We start from the raw sequence: 27,067 nt of genomic DNA, 5'->3' as shown, positions 1-27,067 counted from the left end.
ATTTAATAGGTTTACTTTTGTGTGTTCAAAAAAACCCCCCACAAAAAAAACCAACAGACGGGATAATCCAATTTCATTCACATCATGACTCTTCTTTTAAGAAATAATTTAACAGGATTATTCTCCAGTTAAAATCCCCCCTCCCAAATCTTAACACAATTTGCCTAGTCAGATTTACAATGATTGGCATATAAGACCACTAATTCTACTACTGTGGATTTGGGGTGCTTAGTGTCATTGAGGTGCATTTAATAATGCCAAGAACCTGATACATTTCTGCGGGTTCTTTCTCACACAGTACTGATGAATGGGAAAAGATTCCCACAGAGGAAAATATAAGAATGATAAAGGGATTATAGAAGGCAAGAGTTGAGTTGAAGGAACGTTTTAGAGGATGTCAAAAAGAACACAGAGGAGAATGGAACACCCACAAAATAGAAAATAGGTAGCAGGAAGTCTTATAAACCACTCTGGAACAATGCACATTGCTGAATCTGGATATAGGTTCCAATTCTGGCATAGATTCCTGGGTTGCATATTCTCTTGGCCCCTCCCCACTAGGGTTTATCGTGGTTGAATTCTGCAACAGATCACTGATGCAATAATGGCACATTAGTGGTGGATTTTTGTAGGACTGTCCGCCAGTCCTTCCAGTTTCCTAGTTGTTCTCTGATGCTTCCCCAAAGTTACTGCATTATTGCCATCTGGAGGTGCACTCTTGCGCGACAGTGTGACAAAATAAGCTTGGAGCATCCGTAGCATAAAAGGTTACAGGATTTCAGCTGGAGGTTACAGGACTATGCACTGGTTGCAAATGAAGCAGTGTGTCCGCCCCAAAACTTTGCTAGGGCAAAGAGTATTGAAAGTGGAATCATGTATAAGCATCACAGTACCACCAAGAGTACAAATCTCCATGAACGAACAATAACAAGGACAGCTGGAGTGTCCTTCTGTTGCCACCACTGCAGTTTGCAACAGGCAGGTCTATGCTCTGTCCTGATCTCTGATGCATTTAGGCTAATACTGCTAGGCTGCACCTTCGCCCTATTTTCACAAATATCTTTGCTTCCCATGAAAAAGTGGGGTCTACCACACCTGAAGTGGAATGAGAAATTTGTTGATTTTGGGTGGCTGGGGGTGATGGGGGTCCATAGGCACCCAGGGCCACTCCTCTGCTGCTCTGGGCAACCAACATCTCCTTGCCAAGGGCTTAAGTGGTGGTGGGGGGGGACACTGGCATACAAAGGGGGGGGCAGGGGGAAGGGTGCCAGTGTGGCCACTCCCCCGGGACGCACGCCGCATGCCACACAACCTCTGACATGCACCAAACCCCCACCGGCAGTGTGCCATGCCCCCTGGGCAATGCGCCATGCCCCTGGGACATGTGCCACGCCCCCACATTGCTTGCCATGCCCCCGGGACATGCGCCACACTCCCACGGGCGATGCACCACACCCCCGGAATGTGCACCAGCCACGCCCCCACCTGTTCTCTGCTCTGGGGGCTGCAGCATGTTGCTTCGCCACTGAGGGGGGCACCGATACAATTCCTTGCCTAGGGTGCAAGGCAGCCTAGTTATGCCTCTGGCCTCAATGTACCAGGAAGACTAAACTCTATGGATCAAGAGTGCCCTCTAGGTTGCAGTTCCGGCAAGGGTGGTCACTTGCACACTGAGAGAGAGAGAAGCAATGCATCACCAAATAAGATGAAAGAGGACAGGGTGGCATATGCAAACTTATGTATATGGATGCAAATTTAAATATTATTGCTAGGTATTAAAGAGAAATGCAGTACATCTCACCCAAGGAGGGGAGCCTGCTGTCAAGGTAGGCTGTAACTCAGTGACAGAGGTTCTGCTATTCATGCAGAAGGTCCAATGTTTAATCCTTGGCATCTCCAGGTAGACATGGAAAAGTCCCTTGCCTGAAAGCCGAGGTATGGATAATACTGAGCTGGACCACTGGGCTGACGCAGTATAAGGCAACTCTCTGTGCTTCTGTGTGGCCTCCTTGAGGTCGTGGTTCAAGACCTCTCCCCCGCCTTGGCACATCGCCACAACTTCTAAAAATCCCTTTGCCCATCTGCACTTTCTTAATCCTGCCATCACTCCTTTCCCCCCTTCCCCAAACTGCCTTGTTACTATTCCTTCTGAAGAAAGAAAGGAAGAAAGAAAAAGAGCCAAGTCAAAGCCACCCCAAATCAATGTCTCATTTCAGCTCTTGAAGCGCTAAGAGGATTAATTATTTATATTGCAGAAACAAAAAAGCTTAGCATATTTAAAGCTGTCTGAAGTGACTTCAGTCCAACCTTTGTTCGCTGTTTTTTTGAACAAAACACGTGGAGACATCTTGGAATTAAGAGGGGACAGGAAATTCTTCTGAAGCAGAAACAAAAGGAAGCTGTGTTGGCACATGAGAGAGAATCCCTTTTGACTTTCTCTTTTATTCTTTCTGGAAAACAATGTTTATATGGCTCTCCCCCAATTCCATTCCTAGCCTGATGTATTCTCTGGGCAGCCAGGGTTTCCTGCTCACAAGTGTCACTGTCCCGCTTTTCCAGAGCTGCTCACCATCGTCTTAGAGCAACTTTACTTACGGAGGAGGTGCGAAGTTTGGAATGGAGTATTAACATGGGTGAATCAATAGTTTAGCTGCCAATATGCCATTATGACAGCTCTTTGCATGTTCCAGCTGTCATAATGTCTTCCCAAAGGTTTCACTGAGATCAATTCATTCATTGAGATGCAACGAGGTAACATGAAAGTGAGGAGGAGTGCTGTGTAGTGGGTACATAAGAGATACCTAGACTAATAAAAATCAATGAATTTTAGAGTTGGAGGGGATTTCAGTTCAGTTCTTAATTGGGATCCTATAGTATGAGAGAGCCAGTGTGGTGTAGTAGTCTCGTAATCTGGTGAACTGGGTTCACGTCTCCACTCCTCCACAGGCAGCTGCTGGGTGACCTTGGGCCAGTCACACTTCCTTGAAGTCTCTCAGCCCCACACACCTCACAGAGTGTTTGTTGTGGGGGAGGAAGGGAAAGGAGAATGTTAGCCGCTTTGAGACTCCTGAAGGGGAGTGAAAGGCGGGATATCAAATCCAAACTACTCTTCTTCTTCTTCTTCTTCTTCTTCTTCTTCTTCTTCTTCTTCTTCTTCTTCTTCTTCTTCTTCTTCTATGATAATACCCTAGCCTGTACTGGAGGTCACAATTTAGTGGTGTAGGATCTGTCTTTTTAAAACAATATAGTTGACTTGCAATTTATGCACATTAAACTTGTGTGAATTCACCTTTATGTGCTTGGCTAAAAATCTGTTTCCAAAAAATTAAACGGTGGGGGATCTCCACAAAAACAAGCAAACACACATTACCATTCCCATCCACCATTGCATTCATTTGGGAGAGCATTTGGAGGTGCAGGGAGAGTGTGTGGTGGCCTTAATAGACTCGCCATATTTCAAAAAGTGAAAATCTGGACACAAAAGTTTTTGAGCTATTTTTAAGGAAAATCACCCAAAAGGACACTGCTGACATGGGTTGCCATACATCTGGATTTCCCTGGACATTTTAGTGATTCCCACCCAGATACTGCTTCCGATTGCAGTACTCCAGCTATATCCGGGAAATTCTAGTCCTATGGCAACCCTAACTTAGGACAGCATTCAGAGGTGCAGGGATTGTGTGTTTCGACAATACACAATTTTGGCTTTATGCAATATAGCCAGAATGTAACCTCAGCATAAATTGAGAGCCAACTGTATTGCAGAATGAGCACCTTTCATCAATAATGTTGTTTTATTTTTTTGATGTTTCAGGTTTCATAATCTTTATGTTTTTACAATTGCAAGCTGCTTTGAGACATTATATAGGTGTTGAATAAAAGAAATAAACAATAATACTAATCACTTCTGCTAACGCAGAAGGTTGTCTGGTCCACTCTACTGTTATATGCAAGAAACTTGCCTCTTCAATGGCCATCAAAGCCTTTGCTTAAATGCTTCCAGTGAAGAAGATCCCAAGGTCTCCTGAGGCCATTTATTTCATTGTTAGATTATATTTGTTGAGTTTAGGTGTCACTTCACACACAAAAAAGGATGTCTCTAGATGACTTGCATTGCAAACAGCTTCTCCTTGCTGTTGTTCATCAACATCAACATTGAGTTGTTGCCATGTCCTCAACTATCTCCTACTTCTCATGCCCGACTGATGGGAGTAGCCAACATGGTATCCACCAGTTGTTGTTGGACTCCAGTTCCCAGCAGCCCTAGTCAGTGTGGCCAATAATCAGGGACCATGGGAGAAGTCCAGCAATGTCTGGAGAGCACAGTGTTGGCTACCCCTTCCATACAAAAACTAAGTTTGTAACCAAGTCTAGACATGTGTCACCGAAACATTTTCCTGTTTAGTCTTGACTCCACTTCCCTGCTTCTCTGTTTTCCCTGTCAACTTTCAATTGCAAATTCCATAGGGCAAGGACTTCTTTTGTCCTCAGTAAAGCATGGTGCACCCAGGTTCTGCTTGCAGGTGTCCTTGGGCATCTGGTTGGCTACTGTGAGAACAGGCCTTTGTTCTGATTCAGCAGAACTCTTATTATGTTCTTATGATGGAACTAAATGATGACGATGACAATACCAATAATTATGCAATTGCAATAAACTGAAGGAATGTTGACTTTTTGATTCATTTATTTGGTTTCATGTTCCCTCAACCCTTTTGTCGTTTATCACACAGATAATATGAACCAAATTGAAGATGATCATATCTCAGCATGACAATCTAAGAAATGAACATGGCCTTTGGACTCACACACAGCTGCTTCCCTTCTTTCTTCATGTGAGCAAGTAAACAACCCAGGAAGTCTCCTATTAACTACAGTTTCCCATTTCTTCTGACTAAAGGAAACAGCTTCAGAACAAATCGGACTATTAAACCACAATTAGAAGTTGGCTTAATATCCTGGCTTCTTCTAGAGCTGCTAACCTTAACTTCTTAGTATAGATGAAACAGAAAGCAATAGTTTGTTTATTGCCTTGTTCATGTCAAGGGAGAAATGAAGGGTTTGCACACATGTCCAAAGGGCTGGTTCATATCACAGTTTTTAAAGACAAGATATATGATTGCTTGAACTCTTATCTTGACAAATGAATAAAGAATTGCAAGGCAGTGTGTTCCCCTGCTAAGAAAAGGCACCTGGTGCTCTGCCCTAAGCACATCAGATTGCTCTAGGAGGCTTGCCCTGACTAGAAGCTGTTTCTACTGGACTTGGCCAAATCTGGTTCTACCCAAATCTGCCCTGTTTGGTTTGAGCTTCTGCCAAATCTGGTGCACAGCCCTGGAAAATGACCCGTGAAGATGTCTCTTCTGCTATACCAAACAATGAGATCCTGGGTTTCTTTGTAAAGGCTACCAGGAGAGACTAGTGAAGGCTCCTTATCACAATCTACTGTATGCAAAACCTTGTGTTGTTCAGATGTAGAAGAGAAAGGTTTTCGTGAGTTTTTCTCTTACATTTTCAATTTAGTTACAGCAGCCTCTAATTTCCTTAGATAGGAGGCTGTCTTCTGAGACTGCTAGGAAATGACATGGGAAAAGGTAAGGGGAAAAAAAAAGATGTGAAGAGAAAGAGGGGTGTGTGTGCAAAAAGTAGCACTCTTGTAAAAGTCAGTTTTGACGGGGAAAAAATCAATTTTCTTGTGTGACACGATTTGCTTAAGGCTTTTCCATCTATGAAATCAGCCCATCATCCTCTGGAAACTCATGAACGAGGTGGCAAGCATGGCTCAGAATAACTTCTATTAAAGGCCACTAAATTAGGCTTTAGGGACCCCCTCTTGTGAAGAGTAAGGAAAGCTCACAACAGGACCTCTAATCCTGCCCTTAAGCCAAGCCGCTACGAATATATGTAGGAGGCTGATCTGGCGTGTTCCCCCCCCCCTTTTTGCCTACTATAGATGGGTCACCTGCCCAGCAGAGAAGAGGGCTGAAGAAGCAGGAAGAAAATTGTCACTCCTGCTAGGTCTCCTCTTCTCCAAAGTGAAATTGGCAGGGCTGCTTGCTCTCAGATCTTAAAGATGCCTGTTACAAGCTTCCATTTAGAGGCAGTCAAGACATCATTAAAACCCATCATGTTAATACAGCACTGATGAGAATCTTCTGCGAGTTTTAAACTGCAAGGCTATTAAGCCTGGGGGTAGGGATGTTGGAGAATTTTAACAAAAATGGAAAGAGAGCCAAAATTGTTGCAATTTGTGTGGTCAGTCAAGTGAATATGATTGGTATTCATCCACACTGTTGTGGTTGTTTTTAAGTCTGGAAATGACGTGTAATGAGTGATTAAAAAAAACCACATTGTTCTGCCTTTCCTTGATATTGAAATCAACACAAGTTATGTAACTTATGTAAATGGTTATACAAATTACGTAACTTACAAGAAGCAGAAGACAGTAAGAAGGACAGGGTAGCATTTGACAGTAACTGAACTGCAGTGAAATGGAAACAGTGCTGATTGTCCTGAATACAGGTTGGAACTGAAATTGCCACCTTCTTACGCCCTTACCTAGGGGGAAATTGCATCCTCCATCTTGGGCATTGCTCATTCCAGGATTTTGTTGTTGTGGTTGGGGGAGGGTCTGTGTGTGTCCTTGGACAAGGTCAGCCCCTCTACTCAATACCAAGATACTTGCTTGCACTCTCCCTTGGGTCCAATTCATACAGCCTCCCAGAGGGAGAGCACAAAGGAGGTGGAGGTTGCTCCTGTAGTTCCTCACCTGCTGTTGATTGCATGCTTGAAAATGACAGGTGAACACAGTTAGTGAAGTATGGAGCCATGCAGTGCACACTCTCCCATTTTATATACTGCTGTGCCTCCTTCTGAACAGTTGATAACAGACTACAGGATAATTTTGTTTCTCTGTGGAGCGTACACCACCTTGGTTTTAAAACCACTTCAAGACGGGGCTAAAGGGTAAAGGGATCCCTGACCATTAGGTCCAGTCGCGGACGACTCTGGGGTTGCAGTGCTCATCTTGCTTTATATGCTGAGGGTGCCAGCATACAGCTTCCGGGTCATGTGGCCAGCATGACTAAGCCGCTTCTGGTGAACCAGAGCAGCACACGGAAACGCCGTTTACCTTTCCGCCGGAGCGGTACCTATTTATATACTTGCACTTTGACGTGCTTTCAAACTGCTAGGTTGGCAGAAGCAGGGACCGAGCAACGGGAGCTCACCCCATCATGGGGATTCAAACCGCCGACCTTCTGATCAGCAAGCTCTAGGCTCTGTGGTTTAGACCACAGTGCCACCAACGTCCCTCAAGATGGGGCTAGTGAAGAGCAAATGGATGCAAATTTGGACCTGCAAAGTAATATGTAATGAGGGGGTGGACAATCTGAGAATACAGGTGTTATTTCCATCTGTGAAACAGTGGGCCAAACTACCACAACATGGTGCCCTCTAGAAGGACTACAGCTTCCATCATCCTCAACCACTGGGCATACTGTCTACGGATGATTGGAGAACACTAGGTTGAGGAAGGCTGCATTAGACAAGATGTCATCAATCTGGGGGTTCCTCTGGTCTGGAAGGGGACAGAGCAGTAACTGGCGGTAGAATGCCATACACATCTACTAAGAAGAATGTCCCATTGAGGTCAAAGGAGTTTAGTCCCAGGCAAGTGCTTATAACAAGGGTAGCCAATGTGGTTCTCTCTAGGTAAGACTGGAGTATAGTTCCTACCACCCCTGACCATTAACCATGCTGGCCAGCGCTAGTAAAATACAACAGCATCTGGAGGGAACCAGAATGGCTTCCCCTGGTGCACAGGCATGCAGTCGCAAGCATCAGTACCTGGAGAAACCTCTTCCTGTATATGCTGGGGTAGGCACACACAATGCATCCTTAACTGATTTATTCCCAATGGCACACAGCATGGAATACTGTTCTGCAGGCTAGCAGCCACCACAGCATCATCTGACATTGATAATTCCCTTGGCCCCGAGTTAAGATGCCATGTCCTTGCCACCCCCGCAAGCCAGCAGCCCACAATCTGCTGAGCTAGCCCAGACTGCCAGCTGCTGAGAGCTGCCTCTCTCTCTCTCTCTTTTGTATCTTTCTCCATGGCTGAGCGTTGGTATTTTCTTTTCCCCGTTCCGTGCGGCTGCGCTGCGATGTAAAGCCAGCTGTTGCAGTGATTACATTTTAATGTCTCAAGCTGGGAGTTCGCATTTTGGCTATACACACTCAAAAAACTGTTAGCTGTTAATGGTTACAACTACCTTTTGAAGTCAATTCTCTCGTGTGTGTCTGTGTGGGTGGGTTAGGGAAGGGGGGTGGGGGGGTGTCGTGGTGGATATATGTGTGGCCCACACTTTTCCTGGTGCCGGCAGCTCCATCTGCTTTTGCTGAAGGCACCAGCGCCTTCCAAATCCTTGACAGCAACCCCCCTTTTAAAATATTAATATAGCTGTGATTGTGATTTTTTAAAAAAAGAGCTTAATATAGCAGATCCCTCTTAACTGGCACAGACTGCAAAGAGACACAAATGTGCCAGTTTTAATCAGGGTGCCAACGACACGAAGTTCTGGGAACACCATGCAAGGAGGCAGGCTGACTTTCACTTTGCAAGAGAAGGAACACAACTGTGAAATATGGAAGCATTCAAAATGTGTTTTTTTTTTTAAAAAAAAATCTGTTATTTGGAGAAACTAGACAGACTCTAAGAAATAGAGCTAGGCAGTCTGGGTGTTCTGTTGGGATGAAAGCAGATATCAGAAGGTTGAAACCCGTTTGCAAAGCACATCCTCTGGAGGCTCTGATGCCGAGTCCCAGTTATTTGTGGCTGGTTGTTTAGACTTGTTGGCGCCAAAGAAGTGTTTTGTGCATGCTCAGAGAGACTCTTGTGTGTTCCAGAGCTAAGCACTGCCACTGGAAACAGGTTCTAGGATAAAGCCCTGGTAAGTTAATTTAAGACGGGGGGAGGGGGGGACCTGTGACACCAGATGGTGTTGGACTCCATCTCCCATTAGCCCCAGCCAGCATTGCCAATGGTTGGCATTCTGGCTAAGAACATGCCATTGGCATTGCTCATAAGTTGGCGGGGTTGGAATCTGTGCTACATGCTGCAACCATGCTTGCCCAGAAATAAACCTAGGCCTCTACTTGATGCTGTACTTCAAAGAAGGGTTACTTGCCTATGCTTTTCCAGCCAGAGGCACCTGTGCCTTGAAGAACAAGTTGAACAAGTGCAGCTCTCCTCTCTGGAGCTGCAGTGATGGGAAAACAAAGGAAAGATGCCTTATATCCACTGGTCCATCTTCTCAGTGTTGACTACACTGATTTCAGGGTTTCAGGCAGGGCTATCTCCTTGCCCTACTTGGAGATGCCAGGAATGGAACCGGAGATCTTCTGCATGCAGAATAGATGCTCTAACACGGAGCTACAGCCCTTCCTCAGATAGACAACACAAGTTCCTCACAATCACTGAGTCATTAGCAACACAGGAGCATTTGTCAGGGACATTTAAAAAAAGAGAGAGTCTGGGCTACTGCCAGATCCCATCCTCCTCAGAGGTTGCCAGGGTGCCCAAACCTTCTTTCCTATGCTAACAGGGCCCTATCAAATGGGATGAACAGACCGGAGGGCATTGTAGGAGACAGAAGCGGCGCTGTGATTTCCATTTGTTTCTGTTCCTTAACTAACAGCTGCCTGTTGTGCCTCTTTATTTTCCCCCAAGCAGATCAGAAAAGGAAGCAGGCAGCAATTTCCTTAGCTGTCACAGAGGCATATTCAAGACCCACTGACTTTAAAGGAAACCTCTTAAGCAGCAGCTGAATTGGTGTTAATATTTGATGAGCCAACCGTTCTGTTGGTTCAGAGATAAAAACAATGCTCTGGGAAAAAAAGACCTCTGCTGAACAAAGCCCCCTAAGCAAACAAACCCATAGAAACCCTTACCTCTCAATCTCCCCCTCCCAACAGCTATTTGTATCCCTTGAGGTTGCTAGATGCAGCTGGGAGAAGCTGCAGCAAATAATGGAAGCACAGTACCAAGTATCCATGTGGTTGCATCAGAATGACCCTGACTCAGCTGAAGAAGCCAAGAGATGCTTGAGCCTTTGGCTTACCTTCTCAGCATATACCATGATTAAGCCAATAGCTATGAGTCACAATGGCTAGATTCTACCTTGGAGGCAGTATGCCTCTGCATGATGGGAATCTCAAGGGGAGAGAGTGCTCTCGCACTCAGGTCCTGCTTTTCGGCTTTCCACAGGTACCTGGTTGACCACTGGGAGAACAGGATGTTGGACTAGATGGGTCATTTGCCTGATTCATTGTTCAAAGGGCACCCTTGATCAATCTCAAGAATCAATGATGACACAAAAGGATGGAGCTACAGTGTTTACTATTTATTTATTTATTTATTGCCCGCCCTTCACCCTGAGGTCCCAGAGTGGGTTACATTAAAACACAGTATTGAAAATGGTTTCTATGTGGGCAGCCATGTTTTCCTCCTGAGAGTGACAGAATATCATCAAGGGGAGCTTGATGTATTCACATTCAAAGGAAGTGGCTGGCAAGGACTCCCTGCGCTGGCATCTCTAGGTTGTGGGAGACTGGGTTGCCAATTATTACAGATGGAACCATTTTTATTTTTGGAAGGGAGAGAGGCAGCAATGAGGTTCTCAGACTGCCTCATACATACAAAAAGTAAAATAAAATCACCTTTGTGTTTCTGCACAGATTTTCAAGGATCTTCCAGTAAAAATCCCCACAGAAACAGGCTAGGATGAACTGAGGCCGTGCACATACTGCCATTTATTCTGGCTCCAGTGTGCTCCTGCAGCAAGTTTTGAAGCTGTGGACACATGGCGTTAGCCACAGTCCATCAATTTCTGTAGTTTCTTGAGAAACGCTGCTATTCGATGTGTTTCCCCTCAAGCCAGCTTCCATCTCATTTGAAAACGTAAGCCACTTTCACTTTGCAGTTAACCCAAGGTGTGTATGTTTGAGGCAGCCATTGTGCACGCACAGATGCCAACTTTATGATTAGGAGTTGCGGGGGCTGCAGGTGCGTAGAAACCAAATAGGTAATGCACATTGGCTGAAGACACCCACGCTCCTGCTCTGTGTCATTGTGACTTGAAATGCAGTGGGGGTGGGGAATTTGCTACTGTGTACATAGCCTAAGTCCTACAGAACTTGGATGCATGGGGTTTTAATGGGTCCACCCATCCCTAATTCAGTAGAAGTTACTTTTCTGTAGAGAAGCATAGGATTGTGCTATTAGTCTTTAAGGTGGCACAAGAGTCTTGGTGCCCTATCCATCATCTGTCAATGGTCCCAGTGAAGTTTGGTGTCTCCTCCCACCACTTCCTCTGCAGCTCATGGTGCCTCTTGCACCTTCGTCTCTACTGTCATGTTTCTTTGTGCTTCAGCACATGTGAGGGAAATACACTCTGTCCGTGGTCAGAGGCTCTCTTCATTATATAAATGGCATAGGCTTTGTGGCTAACTCCTGCAAGATTCACCCCCCCCAAAGTTGTAAGCTGAGCCCTAATTCAAACTAAGTGCACGCTTAAGGAGACTGCTGTGTGAAAACCCATGGGCATGGCAAGTGGCCAGATGATTTGGCTAACACTAGCAGTGGTGGTAGCAGGGAAAGAATCAGGAGTGGAGCTTACAGAGTTTGTAGATTGTGGGGTTTGCAGATTTCATTAAATGCCCCCATTAGTTCAACCATGAATACTGACCCTAGAAGCTCCCACCCCTTAATATCCCCTCTGGCTTCATAAACCTTTTCACTTAATACCACCCCTCTCCTGTTATCATGAGGACTCAGAGCTGATTGTTGTAAACATAAGATTCTTGGTCACAGTTTGCTTCAAGGTGTGCACACGTCTCCTCTTACCCTTGCATGCAGCAGAGTCAAGAGCCCGCATCTCCAGCTGTGATAGATGATAGCCCCCCCCCCAATCCAACGCTCTTTACTCCAATGGGTACAGGCAGTTGCTGCTCTTTGTAAAGGTCTTTTTGGAGCGGGAGACACTCTATCAATGTGAGAGCTGGAGGCATTTATTACTGTCCTCTCTCTAACCAACTCCCAAACGTTTCGCAAAAATAACACTAAGCAACACCAGCACACCCTGGGAAAGAAGGCATAGAGGCTGGAGGACTCGCACAATATTAAAACTTCCCATTTTAGCCTTCCACTTTAAAGATTCTCTTTCTTACAGCGTGCAATAAATAATAACGGGGGAGGAACCCCGCCCCTCCCGACACATGGCTGACATCAAAAAGCCACCAGACGATCGGCAAATAGAGAGATCTGAAGAGAGGCAAAGGGAGGGACTAGTTGAAAGTCAGTTCACGTCGCTCTGACTTCTGTTGCTTCACATTAATTTTACCCACCATCACAGGTGGTGGAACGATGGCAGTAACTAATTACACACACTCACTCACTTGCGCTCTCTCTCTTTCTCTTGCTTACTCGCTTGTTTTGCATTGTTGGCTGGGAGCAACACGAAGCAGTTCCATTTCAATCCCCTAAATTTCAGCTCCATCCCATCCCTCAGGATATCCATGGATAGCCCTCCATGAATACGCCAGGGTGCAATCGTTTAGTATTCTCTGAAGAACAATAAACCACCCACCCACTCATCCAAGATAGTTCTCCGGATTTCAGGTCCTCCGATGAGGCACTTCTGGGAGTTCCCCTGGGGTTTGGTTGGCCTTCACTAGCCACTGACCCTTAAGCGTTAAGGTCTACTGGTAGAGATTCAGCAAGAACCACCCCTGTCTTCTTCCAGAAGTCTTCTGAAAAATGGTATTGCTTAGAGAGACTTCACAACAGGATTTTCTGCTGCTGTTTTATTGATGTTTATAATTACATTTTATGGATATTTATAGACTGATATTCTTATTTTTTTGTATGTTGTAAGTTGCCTTGATATATTTTATGAAAGTGAGGATTATGAATATTTAAATCTACCATATATTTTGGAAAGTGGTTTGCCTGCCTGGCCATCTGTTCTTTATAGGCTCGGTTTCCTCTCATGCCAAACTTAGCATGAAGATTCTCAAAGTGGGGGTGGTGATTTTCATCACCATTGGGCCAGCAACAACCTTTTTGAATCAAGACCTCTCCCATGTCACAATTCCGAGTTCCCTTGGGGAAAGGAATTGACTGTTAAACTACTCTATGAATTGTAGCCTGTGCACACAATAAAATACAATGTCTAGGTAGGCTTGCTTTTAAAAAGGAAGTTTTTAGTAGGTGGCAAAACACTACAGTGAGGGAGCCTGCCTAATATTTATTATTATGTTAAGCACCAATTAAGTGTAATTGGATATTATACACACCAGGGAAAGTGATCCAAGATGACAAACAATATAATAGAAAAAAGAGCTATCTAATCCTGTCATAGGACGCGGGTGGCGCTGTGGGTAAAAGCCTCAGCGCCTAGGGCTTGCCGATCGAAAGGTCGGCGGTTCGAATCCCCGCGGCGGGGTGCGCTCCCGCTGCTCGGTCCCAGCGCCTGCCAACCTAGCAGTTCGAAAGCCCCCCCCCCCGTGCAAGTAGATAAATAGGGACCGCTTACCAGCGGGAAGGTAAACGGCGTTCCGTGTGCTGCGCTGGCTCGCCAGATGCAGCTTGTCACGCTGGCCACGTGACCCGGAAGTGTCTTCGGACAGCGCTGGCCCCCGGCCAATAGATGTGAGATGGGCGCACAAACCCCAGAGTCTGTCAAGACTGGCCCATTCGGGCAGGGGTACCTTTACCTTTACCTTTAATCCTGTCATACATTTAACAATGAGGCAGACCAAAGAGGTCAGTGCTTAGATTGAACTAGTTCAGTTAAATGAAATTCACTGAACTAGTTCAAAAGTCTTTGAATGATGCCTGAAAGTAATTCCCATAATTACAGGGTAACTAAAGATGAATTCAGCTCATTTTGGGGGTAGAATATTGAATGATTCAAATTCACACTCATTTTCTGTCTCCCCCGCACCTGGAAGCCTAGACTATTATTTTTCAGTAAGTCAATCCGACATCTATAAAGAAAGTTACGAAGCAAAAGGTGGATGAAAAGTTCCAAGGTTTATTAGGCACTCCTGTTGCTAAGATCACTGTTGCAAAGCAGTTTGAAGGAAGGAACATGAGGCATTTCCTGTATCTTCCCTGCTGAAGAGATTCAAAGAAAGACGTTTAGGTACAGGAACAAAGCGAATGAAGCCTTGTTCCTTTAACAGATCTATGTCTGCCACAAATTAAAATGAGGCAAGCCTTTTCTAATGGGGCAATATAATTATGGGGAAAGCTTAACCTGTTGGTATTTTGTCTTTCTGACATCTTATTACTTGTCTGCACCCCAACTTACTTTTGGAACCTATACCTCAGCATAGCTGCTTGGAACATTCTGAATGCAGAATTTGTGTGTCTGTGTGCGTGCGTGCCAAGGATGAACTTAAACATTCATCTGGATGAACTTGAAATGAACTAGTTCATTTTTTGACAGGATGAACCTGAACTAGAACTAATTCCATTTTAAAATGAACATTCCAAGTAGTGAAAAGGCAATCTCAATTTCCAAAGCAACTTTCTAAAAGAAGAACATGTGTATACACACACACACACACACACACACACACACACACGGTTTATGGAAGTTGGAAGTGGAGGGAGGCATCCCATATCCACTGCCCATGTATTGCACCCCTCTTCTGCATTGGTATTCATAAAAGAATAGCTGTCTTTCTCTCTTCCTTTTTTAAAGAAACCTCATTCAAAAATTGTTTTTGCGCTGCTCCTTCTCCCATCTTTTGTGTGCTGAACTTGTGGTAGGAGCCGAAACACGTAGATACAGTAGATGCTTGGGACTACAACTGCAGCCATTCACTCCAAAATCAAAAGGCTCATTAACTTGAGCTAAAAGGGACAACATGCTTGGCTGGCGCTAATAGCAAGTCACACAGCTGGCTGAGCCCAGTCATTTGCACACAAGACAAATGGACCTCCTCTCCTTTTACAGAAACTGAGACTCTCCTGGACTGCGCTATCATGTACATGTCTACTCTTCAACTATTCCTTTAGAATGTGAGGCCGTCTTATATTGAATCAGGCCTTTCATCCATCTAGTTCAGCATTGTCTACTTCGACCCGCAACAGCTCTTCAAGGTTGAATCCTGACAAGACAGAAGTACTGTTTTTGGGGGACAGGAGGCGGGCAGGTGTGGAGGATTCCCTGGTCCTGAATGGGGTAACTGTGCCCCTGAAGGACCAGGTGCGCAGCCTGGGAGTCATTTTGGACTCACAGCTGTCCATGGAGGCACAGGTCAAATCTGTGTCCAGGGCAGCTGTTTACCAGCTCCATCTGGTACGTAGGCTGAGACCCTATCTGCCTGCGGACTGTCTCGCCAGAGTGGTGCATGCTCTGGTTATCTCCCGCTTGAACTACTGCAATGCACTCTACGTGGGGCTACCTTTGAAGGTGACTTGGAAACTACAACTAATCCAGAATGCGGCAGCTAGACTGGTGACTGGCAGCGGCCGCCGAGACCATATAACACCGGTCTTGAAAGACCTGCATTGGCTCCCAGTACGTTTCCGAGCACAATTCAAAGTGTTGGTGCTGACCTTTAAAGCCCTAAACGGCCTCAGTCCAGTATACTTGAAGGAGCGTCTCCACCCCCATCATTCTGCCCGGACGCTGAGGTCCAGCGCCGAGGGCCTTCTGGCAGTTCCCTCATTGCGAGAAGCAAAGCTACAGGGAACCAGGCAGAGGGCCTTCTCGGTAGTGGCGCCCGCCCTGTGGAATGCCCTTCCAGCAGATGTCAAAGCGATAAACAACTATCTGACATTCAGGAGACATCTTAAGGCAGCCCTGTTCAGGGAAGTTTTTAACGTGTGATATTTTATTGTATTTTTGGTTTTTATGGAAGCCGCCCAGAGTGGCTGGGGAGGCCCAGCCAGATGGGCGGGGTATAAATAATAAATTATTGTTGTTGTTGTTGTTGTTGTTGTTGTTATTATTATTATTATTATTATTATTATTATTATTATTATTATTATTATTATAGAATGGAGGAGACCTTGAGATGCCATCTTTACCCAACCTGCTGTCCTCCATGTGTTTCCAACTACAACTCCCACCGGAATGATGGGAGTTGTAGGCCAACAACATTTGGAGGACACCATTTTGGAGGAGGCTGGGTTAAAATGTCAGACAAGGGGTACATTCACACCCTACATTTAAAGCACTATGATACCACTTTAAACAATCATGGCTTCCCCCCAAAGAATTCTGGGAACTGTAGCTTGCTCAGGGTACTAAGAGTTGTTATAAGATCCCTTTTCCTCTCCCAGAGCTACCATTCCCAGAGTGGCTTAAGAACCAATCCCTCTTCCCAGGAAACTCTGGAAATAGTAGCTCAGTGAGGGGAGTAGGGGGTCTCATAACAACTGTTAGCACCCTGAACAAGCTGCAATTCCCAGAATTATATATCTGCTCAAAGTGGAATCACAGTGCTTTAAATGTAAGGCATGAATGTGTCCTAGAACCGCAGAGATCTAGAGTCAACTTCCCACTCAGCTATAAAGCTCATTACATGACTTTGGGTCATTCTCCATCCTTTGCACAGGGATTTTGTGAGGTTATACAGGGGGAAGAAGAATTATGCACACTGCTTTGGAGTAACTGTGGGATTTAAATGCTTTAAAAATGTATTTATCTGCTCACCTGCCTAATAATTTCTAACTAGAGATGTCAAGGTTGAAAGAAAATTTCAAGTTAAAAAAATCCTGTCTCTTCCACGTGCCTTTGGCCTAGCAATTATTTGGCTGAGTAGCATCTTTTGAGGATGGATTCAGCCCATGGACCACTGGGAAACTGGGTGTGGAAAATCTGAAAATTCTAGCATTTGGGAAATTCTAGTATGTGGAAATCCTGTTGGTGTGATGAACCTTTATGCAGCTATTCCTGGTGTCTGAATCACATACTGCTTGTTTGCTTTTTAAGACAGCACAGAACGGTATTTGAATTTAGGTTTAAATTCCCCAAACCCTTTGAAGAGCATGTCAATCTCATGGAAATAAAACGGCACACACTGTTTGTTTGCTGCTATCTCACAGGAAGCATAGCAAGGGTATGGATTTTCATCAGAAAAATGTTGAAAGATACAGCTGATGTCCTGCACAAGTCTCTGCAATTCCTGTATAGGCATAAGCCATGAACTGTGCATTCCTGCCTTCCACCATTCACGGCTAGCATCCCCCAACTGCACCACTCCAAACAAACTCCTCCCTCCTCAACTTAACAGTATAAGCAGGAGGGGATGCTACAGAAAGCCCAAACTACCTCCTTATCTAGCAGCAGCAGCTGTCTTCAGTTCCTTGGGCCTGCCTTCTGCAATAAGCAGTTTGTAATCCAAGGAGTGGAAGAGAGTGCAAAGCTAGGAGCAGAAAATGAATTTGTCCCTGGCTGATGTGAATCAACAGCACGCAGATTCCAGCTCCATTCAGATGAAAAACCATGGAGATTAGCTAGCCACCGATAGCCGGGAGGCTCCACAGGCTACTGCACTTCCCGGCTAGCTAGTAAACTAAGCTCCTGTTTCTCTCGTCACTGACCACGCATGGATTAGCTGGATTATGTTGGAGAACCTCTCTAGATGCATTTTCATTTGCTGAGTGGTTCCTTCCTGCTTTCGTACAATCTCCTTATCTTCAATTGGGTAACTTTTCCCCCTACTTGTTCCTCACACACCAGCTCTTTTGAGAGGAATTTAATACCTTAAAAATAAATTAAGCCCTAAAGTCATCAGTTCAGTATCTGGGCTTCCCCCCACATTCCTGTCTGCCTTTGTTTTTGAAAGTTGCAAAGCTAGCTTGGATGGGAAGAGGTAACTGTTTTTTTGAATAAGAGGGAGCCCCAATGAGCCAAGGGAAAATGTACGTCTCAACTGTGCGAGGAAGTGAGGGCCACACCACAAGTTTAGGGCAAAACTAGCACAGACTGACAGAATAAACAGGAAGCTGATTGCTCAAATCTCATTTTTTTTGGTATGAATTCACGTAAGCAAGAATTCAGTACCACAATTGAACAGGGATTCCCTCCTAGGGGATACTTGAAGATTTCAATCTTTTTATGTTCTGATATGAATTGCCCTGATCTGACTGGCATCTCCCAACCTAATGTGATTGGAACGTTGTTAACCACCTGCTCTTGAACCTTCTGAATGTGTGTGTGTGTGTGTGTGGTCAAAAAGAGTGGAATGGACTTATGGGTGCAAACTTTGCAGAGTGGGAACATTCTCATCCTGAATTCCACATTCATTTCTAGACAACCTTCTGGGGACTACTGGCCAGTACAGTAGCAAAGGTGGGCAGAGCAATAAATGTGAATTTTACCCTTGTACAGTAGGCTAGATTCTTTGCACTCACACATCCCTCTCTATTTTCCTCCCAGGCAACCATAGGATCATAGGAAGCTGCCTTAAACTGCATCAAAACATTGCCCTACCGGTCTACACTGAGTGCAAGGAGCTCTCCAAGGTTTCAGACACTGGATTTTCAGCCTTAGCTGGAGATGCTGGAGATAAAGCATGGGATCTTTTGTAAGGCTCTATCACTGAGCTACACCCCTTCCCCAGAGGCATTAGAAGAGTTCAAGGACACATTCCAGCCAGGCAAGAACGCTCAAGGAGGGTGAAAGGCTCAGGAAGGTATGTAGACTAGGGAGAAGTCTGGAAGGTTACATTTGGTTCCAGAGCCTAAAGTACCCCATCCTTGCTAAAAAATAAAAAATTCTCCTCAGCAGCAAATTTATGCAGATGTCATTAGTCAATCAACTAACATTCATAAACATAATTGACTGGCATTTCTTTAATCAGCCCCCATAACAACACCCCTTAGCTGTCGTAACAATTGCTGAGCTAACACACTCTAAACCACTGCAATATATGAATGTTATATAAAGCCAACCTGTTCAGAAACTGCGTAAGAATTTGCCATCCTTTTTGAATGCAGGACCTGATCTTCCACTGATTGGTCATGTTTACTGTGCGTGTTCACTTGGCTACTCTCGCCATGCTTGTGACACGCTTTGGACTTTTCCTCCTTCCCCCCTCCTTCTTTTGTGATAAATATGAAAACAGAGCTATTTGTATCTTTGACAGTAATTGACTCTTCAAATTAACAACACTTCTTTGTAACTCGAAATGCAATTATGACTTTATTGCATGGAGGGCTAGATTTGCAGCCGGCAGGAATTGCTGCTACCAGCAGTAGTACCAGCATCCTAATTAAGCTGTAAAATTCTAACAGGAGGTAGGTCATGATAACCTGTCCCCAAAAGGTACAGAGTGTTGTAGATTCCCTACAATGTAAAAAATAAATAAAAAGTGAATGTAACATTCAGTTGGTGATGATGAAGTGCAGTTTACAGATATAAACTTAATACCAAGTATTACTGGCCACAGTACCAGGATATGGTGGAGAGGAAGGGTCTTAAGTACATGGGGTAAGTGACTTAAAGGAACTGGTAGTTTCCCCCACCTTGCCTTCTGCTTTGAGATTGGAAAGCTGTTGATGCAAAAAGCATGCCACTCTGATCCTCTTCTGTGATGTGGTTTGTCTTGTGTCATTTAGAAGATCACAATAATATCTGCACTATTTGGTATGCCAGCTATGGAAGATGCTAGTGCATTAAACAAGGAAAGTCAGAAAGTCACAGCTAATCAACTAACAGAGCAATCCTATGCATCGAAGTATAGGAATCCATGCCATTTGGAATAATGTGCAGAGAGAGAATGGGTTGTATCTAAGTACATTTTACTCAGTGTATACCCATTGAAATGACTGGACCTACCTAAGGAAGTCATGCCTATTAATGATAAAGGTCTGCTCGGAGTAGGGATAGCATTGGCCACAACCCAAGATAACAACAACAACAACTTATTATTATTACCCTGCCCATCTGACTGGGTTGATTAAGGTGCTTTGAAATGCCTATTTTGAGATAAAATGTTGTTAGAAATGATTATTTAAATATGCGTTTACTGCAAGTTTTATTGCAGATTCTTTTTATGTAAAAGCATGGGAGATGAATGCAGGGAGAAATGTCACAGGATTTATATTGGACCTGCCTACAGAACTCCAAAAGGCAAACTATCATGGAAAATTGTGGGACTGGGACAGGGAGCAGGGGACATAATCTTAGCGGGAAGCATTTGACTGGTGGTGATCCATGCTTAGCAAAGTTGACTTTTCACTGAGGTTGAATGAGGCTTTGTACAACAGAGGTCCAGACTCAGCTGGATATTCCACTGCGTCAGCAATGACATTTGCAGAATTTGTGGAAGGGTCTTGACTCGAATGCAGGGTGGGCTGTTGCTACGAATGCTGCCTATTCATGTCACTTAGATGGCAGCAGATTTAAAGGCTCTGTCAACAGAACTATATCCTACCACATTGTGAAGCTGTTGGATTTCCACCGCTTGACCTACTTGAAATGTAGGCAAAAGAATGTGCAGGGAAGAACATGCTGGGGTACAATTCAGCCCCAGCAGGAGATGGAACAGAGAGCATAATAATACTTTACCATAATGTCTCTGCAAATTCTGTGCTGAGAATTTGGTTAAGAGCTGATGCAGAAGATGCTGAATGCAAAGAACACAGAGGGCCTATGAGGAAACAGAGGTGTGTGAATTTGCCTCCCTTGGCTTTATTTTACTTGCCCATGTGATTCAGCACCATTGTTTTCAAATGGTAACCTAGGGATTTTTACTTTTAAAAAATTGTACATTATTTTTAATGCATGTTACTAGGCACAATAATTTGGTTTTTGAATTATTATTATTTTTTAAACACCCATATGGATGTTCCCTGTGAAGAGGGGCTGATTGTTAATCCACTTTGGCAACTGTAGCTCTAGGAGGGATATAGAGGTTTCCTGACAACAATTAGCACCCTTAACAAACTACAGCTCCCACAATTATTTGGAAGAAGCCATGACTGTTCAAAGTGGTATCACAGTGCTTTAAATGTACAATGTGAATATGATCTCAAACCTAGATTCCTTGGAAGAGCTTGCTGGCTAGTTGCAGGACCCTCACTTTATTTTTCAGTGCTTGACTTCCACAAGGCTGAAGAACCAAGGGACCCACCCTCTTGAGTCTGAATACGGCAGTGGGTCTCCCTCTTCTATCCAGGAGGCTCCTGAATAAGAAACTGACAATTCTCCACCTATGGCAGCAGTCTGAACTTCATCAGAGTCCTCTGTTCCACAATGCATGGTCCCCAGGCCAAGAAGCATGGTAACTCCTCCCTTGTGTACTGTAAAGATTGGTACAGAACTACCAAATACAATTGTTTGACAGCGGCTCCTGATCAAAGCTCCCAGATGTGCTCCCCTTGTGATCTTATTAACTGTTTTTTTTAAAAACGTTTTGAACTGTTATGCTGTTTAATTGTTTTGTCTAATTGTATATTTTAATGTAAGATGGTTTAATGCCATTGTATATTTTAAGCATGGATTCATTTTATAGTTGTAAACCGCTTAGAAGTCATTTTGGCATGCAAGTGGTTAATCAATCTGGGACATTTTCTGCAAACCTGCTTTGCACTTTCTGTCATCTACCTTCCATGTTGCTGCTCGCCTGTTGATCGGTCTTGTGTTTGGGCCTGAGCGGCTGTATTAAATATCAGCAGCATTATCTATGCAGCACTTAGCAAAAGTTTGTGGGAAAGTTAGCCCCTTTGGCAGAACTTCAGCAGTCGAATGACTTTTTATAACATGCTTTTTTTCCTATTTTATTTTTGTCTGTGCCAACAAGATTTAAATTGTGCAGCTCATAGATTCAGCTCTTTAACAAGCCCCGACCTTTGGAGTTAATGCTCCGATACACTTGAATAAACTCAAATTAAGAACCTCAACCCTGATACAAACAGAAGCACAAACTCTCTCTGGGATGCCGCTGCATGGCAAACAGAAGGACACTGAGGGGAATGCATGACTACTGTGCTGTCAAGAGGGAAAGGCCTTGCGAGGAACTAAGTCGTCAACTGATGCAACAAGGACATGGGCAGGCCTTGCTGCTTCGCTAACTCAAATTTGCTAAATGTTGGGGTTTCTCAACTGGGATGGGGCTGTCTTGGCCAAGCAGCATCCTTGCCATTGGAAGAGCAGATCCATAGTCCTGGGATGAGGAGCCTGTGAACCACCTGTTGTTGTTGGACTGCAACTCCAGTCAGCATAGCTAATGGTCAGGGATGATAGGAGTTGTAATCCAACAGCATTTGGAGGGCCACATGCTTTGTCTCCCTGCCTTATTTCTTGGTTGATGTTGCCTGATTTCATTTACTTCTGCTTCTTCAGAACGCCTTGTGCACAGAGCATGGCGTCAACCCAAGTTCCTGCCATCTTGGATTCTGCCACTAGTGCAAATGCACTGCCTGATTTCGCATAACTCCTCCAACTTGGAATACAAAACCAAAGGGAAACTACAGAACCTCATTTTTGACTGCTCAAAAAAAATCAGATGTTCATTTATTAGGAATGAACAGAAATACAAATAACCGCCTTGCTGGGTCAGACTAGGAGCCATCTAGCCTGACATTCTGTTTTCAGCAGGGGCCAAACAGACACCTCTGGAAGTTGATGATATATTTAGTGGAGTTGCCGTACTCTGCTCTCCAGTTATTATGGGTTTAATTTGCCTCTCATTTTCTTATTTCTTTTATATTTATTTGTTAGTTTTATGTGATATCTGTATGGCAGTTGAAATAGTTTTTATTCACACTATTGTACACCGCCCTAGAGTCTTTTAATGAAGGGCAGCTAAAAATATTTTGAATAAAAGTTGCATGGTATATTAAATACATTGTAGCCTTAATGCATCTAAACACTGAACTGTGCAAATTAGTTGGTTCAGCTTAGTTGAGGCAGCTGGCAGATTCACCAGATAGGCTCAGTCTATCTTTTATATCCATATACCGATAAGATTTAATGATCTTGTTATGCTACAACAGTATGCAGAACTCTTGAATATCTTTCCCTGCTTTCTCTTAGCTCATATGAAGACATGTGGTCAATGCAGCCTTCTGGTATTTCAAAAATCCCATTTAAGAACCTGGAGGAAATATTATTTCTACCCTCACCAATAACATAGATTATCTAGACCCTTTTGGCTTCAGCAAAACAGACTTCAGGTCTGGTTTTGGCACAGAAATAGCCTTGCTTGCCATGACTGATGACCTTTGTCAAAGAGACTGCAACCTTGTTGGTTTTCCTTGATATCTCAGTGGCTATGATATATCATAGACTATGGCATCCTTCTGCAAAAACTCAGTGGGATGGCAGTTGAAGGCACTGTATTACAGTTGTGAGTAGAACATCTGCAGGCTCATCACCAGCAAGTGGAATTAGAAGACTGTTGCTGAGCCCAGTGGGTTTTGAGTTGTGGGGTCCCAGAAGGTCCATTCTGTCTCCTATGATATTCAACATCCATATGAAACTGTTAGGAGCTGTCAACTGGGGATTTGGGGCATGGTGCCATCAGTATGCTGACGACACACAGCTCTATCACTCCATGCCACCAGCATCAAGAAAGGCTGTGAAGATGTCAGATCAGTGTCTGGAAGCAGTGAAGGGCTGGGTGTGGGCTAATAAAATGAGGCCGAATCCTGATTAGATGGAGGTGCTTTAGGTAGGTAGTTGCCTTACTTTGTGATTAAGGTGCTGGACCTGTTTGAGAAGAGGTTGCACTACCTCTGAAGTAAAAGGTTTGTAGTTTGGGAGTATTCCTAGATTCCATCTTGTCAATGGAGTCTCAGGTGGCTTCTGTAGCCAGCTGTGCTTATGCCCATCTTTGCTACTGCTATTTCTGGACAGGAATAGCCTGGCCTTAGCTGTCTTCCTCCTTAGCTGACCTCCTGCTTTGACTTCAGATGCCTTAAATATACTTTATTTTATATTAAATTGTATTGTTTTAACATTTTGATGTTTAATGTCCTGTACTCCTTTGGGAGAAAGGATGGGATGCAGAATTTACAAACAAATAAATAAAACGCATGTAGCTTTGCAATTCTTTTGTGGCAGCTAAAAAACTCTGAGGCCACCCTTATGCTGCAGCTATACCACAGCAATCTGAACCCTCTGCCTTTTCTGCCATCTCTCTACCAACACTATAGCCCATTCTCTCCATTTCATCTGTCACTGGAAGTTCTTCTGAATTGTTCTTCCATTTATTTTTAATACTGTGGCTGGTAATGAGTACCAGAAGTCAAAGCATATGCTCTGTATTCGGAGGAACTCCAAAACTGAAAACCCAAGAGAAGGCTAGGCAACTGCTGCCCAGGATGGCTCTTTCCAAGAAAAGGTACATTATCCAAAAAACAGAGCCACTAAGACTGCTTCTAAAGAAAGATCTGCAAATGTTTTTCAGGGAAACAAGACACTCTTTTTGATCACCCCTCTGACTTCTTACTTTATAAATGTAGATTCTCTGGCTGCATGCATGCAACATTTTATTCCAGAATCAATGGAGACAGAGTACTTGTCTTTCCTACATAGTCCAAACACAATCTACTGTAGATGTATTGCATATTTTATTGCTTCTTGAGAAACTACTTTCATTCCAAAAATAAAAGCTCATTGCAGATTAATTCTTCATGACCCCCACAGTGTGTCCATATGAAAACAGATATAGGCGGTCCCAGTAATAAGGTATGTTTGCATCCACACTTACCCTATTACATTATGGGTGGGTGCAAACCAAAACACAATCACCACTTCCTTCTTCATTCGCCTGGGAAGGAGGAAAAGGCATGGAGGACCTAATCAAGGGGAAGGTTTTCAGACATGTGTTGAATAACCATGCCCACCCTTGCGGACAGCAAATTCTAGAATCAATCTAGATTGAAAGCAGCATGTTGAGGATGGGCATGAACAATTCTGGATTGAGAAAAACTACGTTTTTGTGCTACAAATGGGTTAGCGTGTATACAGACTATGAATCATAGATCTGGGCGATCGGGTGGCAAATGTTGGAGCAACAGTGTTTGGCGGCTAGGAATAGCAACTGCTGTCTGCTAGAGACAGCTTGTCTGCTTTCTAAAGCCCATGATGCTATGGCTGCTGCCAGTTAGGATGGAGAAATGTGTGAAAACCACAGCAGTTCCTCCTCACCTTAGCAGCACAGGGCCTGGCAAACAGTAAGGCAGTCTCCTCTCTACACTTCTGCTGGAGTGTGGTGGAGGGAAATATTCTCCTTTCCACAAGACTGCAAAGCAGGCAGACAAACTGGATATTTCTTTGCAGATTTGGCCCAATGTTCAGAGAGGAACAAGCACATCCCTGGCTACATAGAAGGCCACCTCCACTGGCCCCCACCTGTACACATGAAGATGGATGGTCCAAATGATATCTACACAGATACAGTTCAATAAGCATAGGTCAAAATCACATGGTTGGTCCCCTGATTGAATTAGAAAGTCAACCATGTGATTTTTTTGCCAAAGGCTGCCCTTACAGGTATGGGTAGAGCCAGAGTAGCAGGTGAGCACCAGGGGAAAGCTGTGTATACTTGCTGCTCTGTTCGCATTGAGGCTGGATCAGGGGAGGTGGGGTGGCCCGGGCAGAGGGTGGCACAGATAGCACATGCTCCTTGTAGCACACAAACCAATTCTTTATACTAAGCTCTTGCAAACCTGTAAACGTGGGACTCCCAGGCTGACGATAGCACCTAACAGCCTCTGAGAAAGAGTGCCAGCCGCCATGCAATTGTTAGAAGCAAGGCTGAAAGTTGTAATCAAATGAAGCTAATGAAGTTGTCTATTTCGGAATGTAAAAGATTATGCAGGAAACATGTAATAAAGCAAACCTCTCCATAACAGAATGCTCATTCGGCGCGTGTGTTCTGCTAGTGGCGTCCCCGAGCAGATGGTTCCGCTAGCTCACTGCCAGCGCTCTCTAAACAGCCGCCACATGCTGGATTGGGAAGGAGCTCCCGCGCATGTAACAGTGGCAGCTTCAACAAAATGCACAGACGGCTGCAATGCTGAGACAATTGGAGCCCATTACCATATAACAACATTATCAGCACAAAGGGGTTTCACTACAGCGTTTGGTGGGCCTATCGCTGGCTTCATCAGCTCAGCCTGAGGATAAAACTGAGAAGTTTGTGGAGGCCTGCTGCATTCTGGGTAGAGGGCAGCAGTGCTTCCACACCCCTGAATCTGCACTGCAGTGAAGAAGAATGAAAGGGCTGTAATTTGGTTCAAAAGCCCTCAGCACTGCCTTGGTAAAAACAGTAACGAAGCCAATGAATACTAACAATGGCAGTGCAAGCCAACAGAGCATCTCCATGTTGCTTCTCAGATGTTCCATAGAAACAATGAAAGGAACTGCAAGGACTAGAACCAGGAATCCAACCACACTTCCTGCACCGCTGCCTCATGTGGCTGCTGGAACCACTACTAAGATCTATAGAAGGGTTGGGCCATTTGGGCCAAGCCACACCCAAGTTCCCTGCACCTGGTGTCATATATGACAACAAGTGTGGAGCAGGTAAAGAAGTAGCTGGGTCAAAGTAGGTTTGCAGACATCACCAATCAGCTGGTGGGTGGTGCCTGCAATGCTCTGTGCACAGCTCTTTGTGGGCATCAGCAATCAACTGATTTTTGGGCTTGTAAAGTCCTCAACAGCCCCCATGATTAGCCCATTGCAGAGGCTTGCATAGCTCCATGTACAAAGGCCCCATGCCCTAATTATCAGCTTACTGTCAAACATGACCTATAGAGGGGTGTGGGAAATAAAGCTCTGGCCCACTGGCTAGATCTAGTTCCTTAACTCTGCACTACAGGCTGCAGCATTCTCTAGGCCAGCCTTTCTCAACCATGGGTCCCCAGATGTTGTTGGACTACAACTCCCATCATCCTTAGTTGGCAGCACCAGTGGCCAGGGATGATGGGAGCTGTAGTCCAATATCATCTGGGAGACCCATAATTGAGAAATACTGCTCTATGTTATAAAGGGTTCCTGGGCTTTGGCATGGCTCTCCCTATCCATTCTGG

At 44.5% G+C, this 27,067-nt stretch overlaps 1 protein-coding gene across 3 annotated transcripts in view; it reads right to left on the bottom strand.

Moving 5' to 3' along the window:
* KIRREL3 (kirre like nephrin family adhesion molecule 3) overlaps positions 1–27,067 on the bottom strand; it is a 767,195-nt gene that overhangs the window by 116,438 nt on the left and 623,690 nt on the right. The window lies entirely within an intron of this gene.

The sequence above is a fragment of the Podarcis vaucheri genome, assembly GCF_965113315.1.
Source record: "Podarcis vaucheri genome assembly, chromosome: 15".
Taxonomy (NCBI): Eukaryota; Metazoa; Chordata; class Lepidosauria; order Squamata; family Lacertidae; genus Podarcis; species Podarcis vaucheri.
The sequence above is the reverse complement of the archived record's forward strand: the minus strand, read 5'-3'. Positions and strand labels throughout refer to the sequence as shown.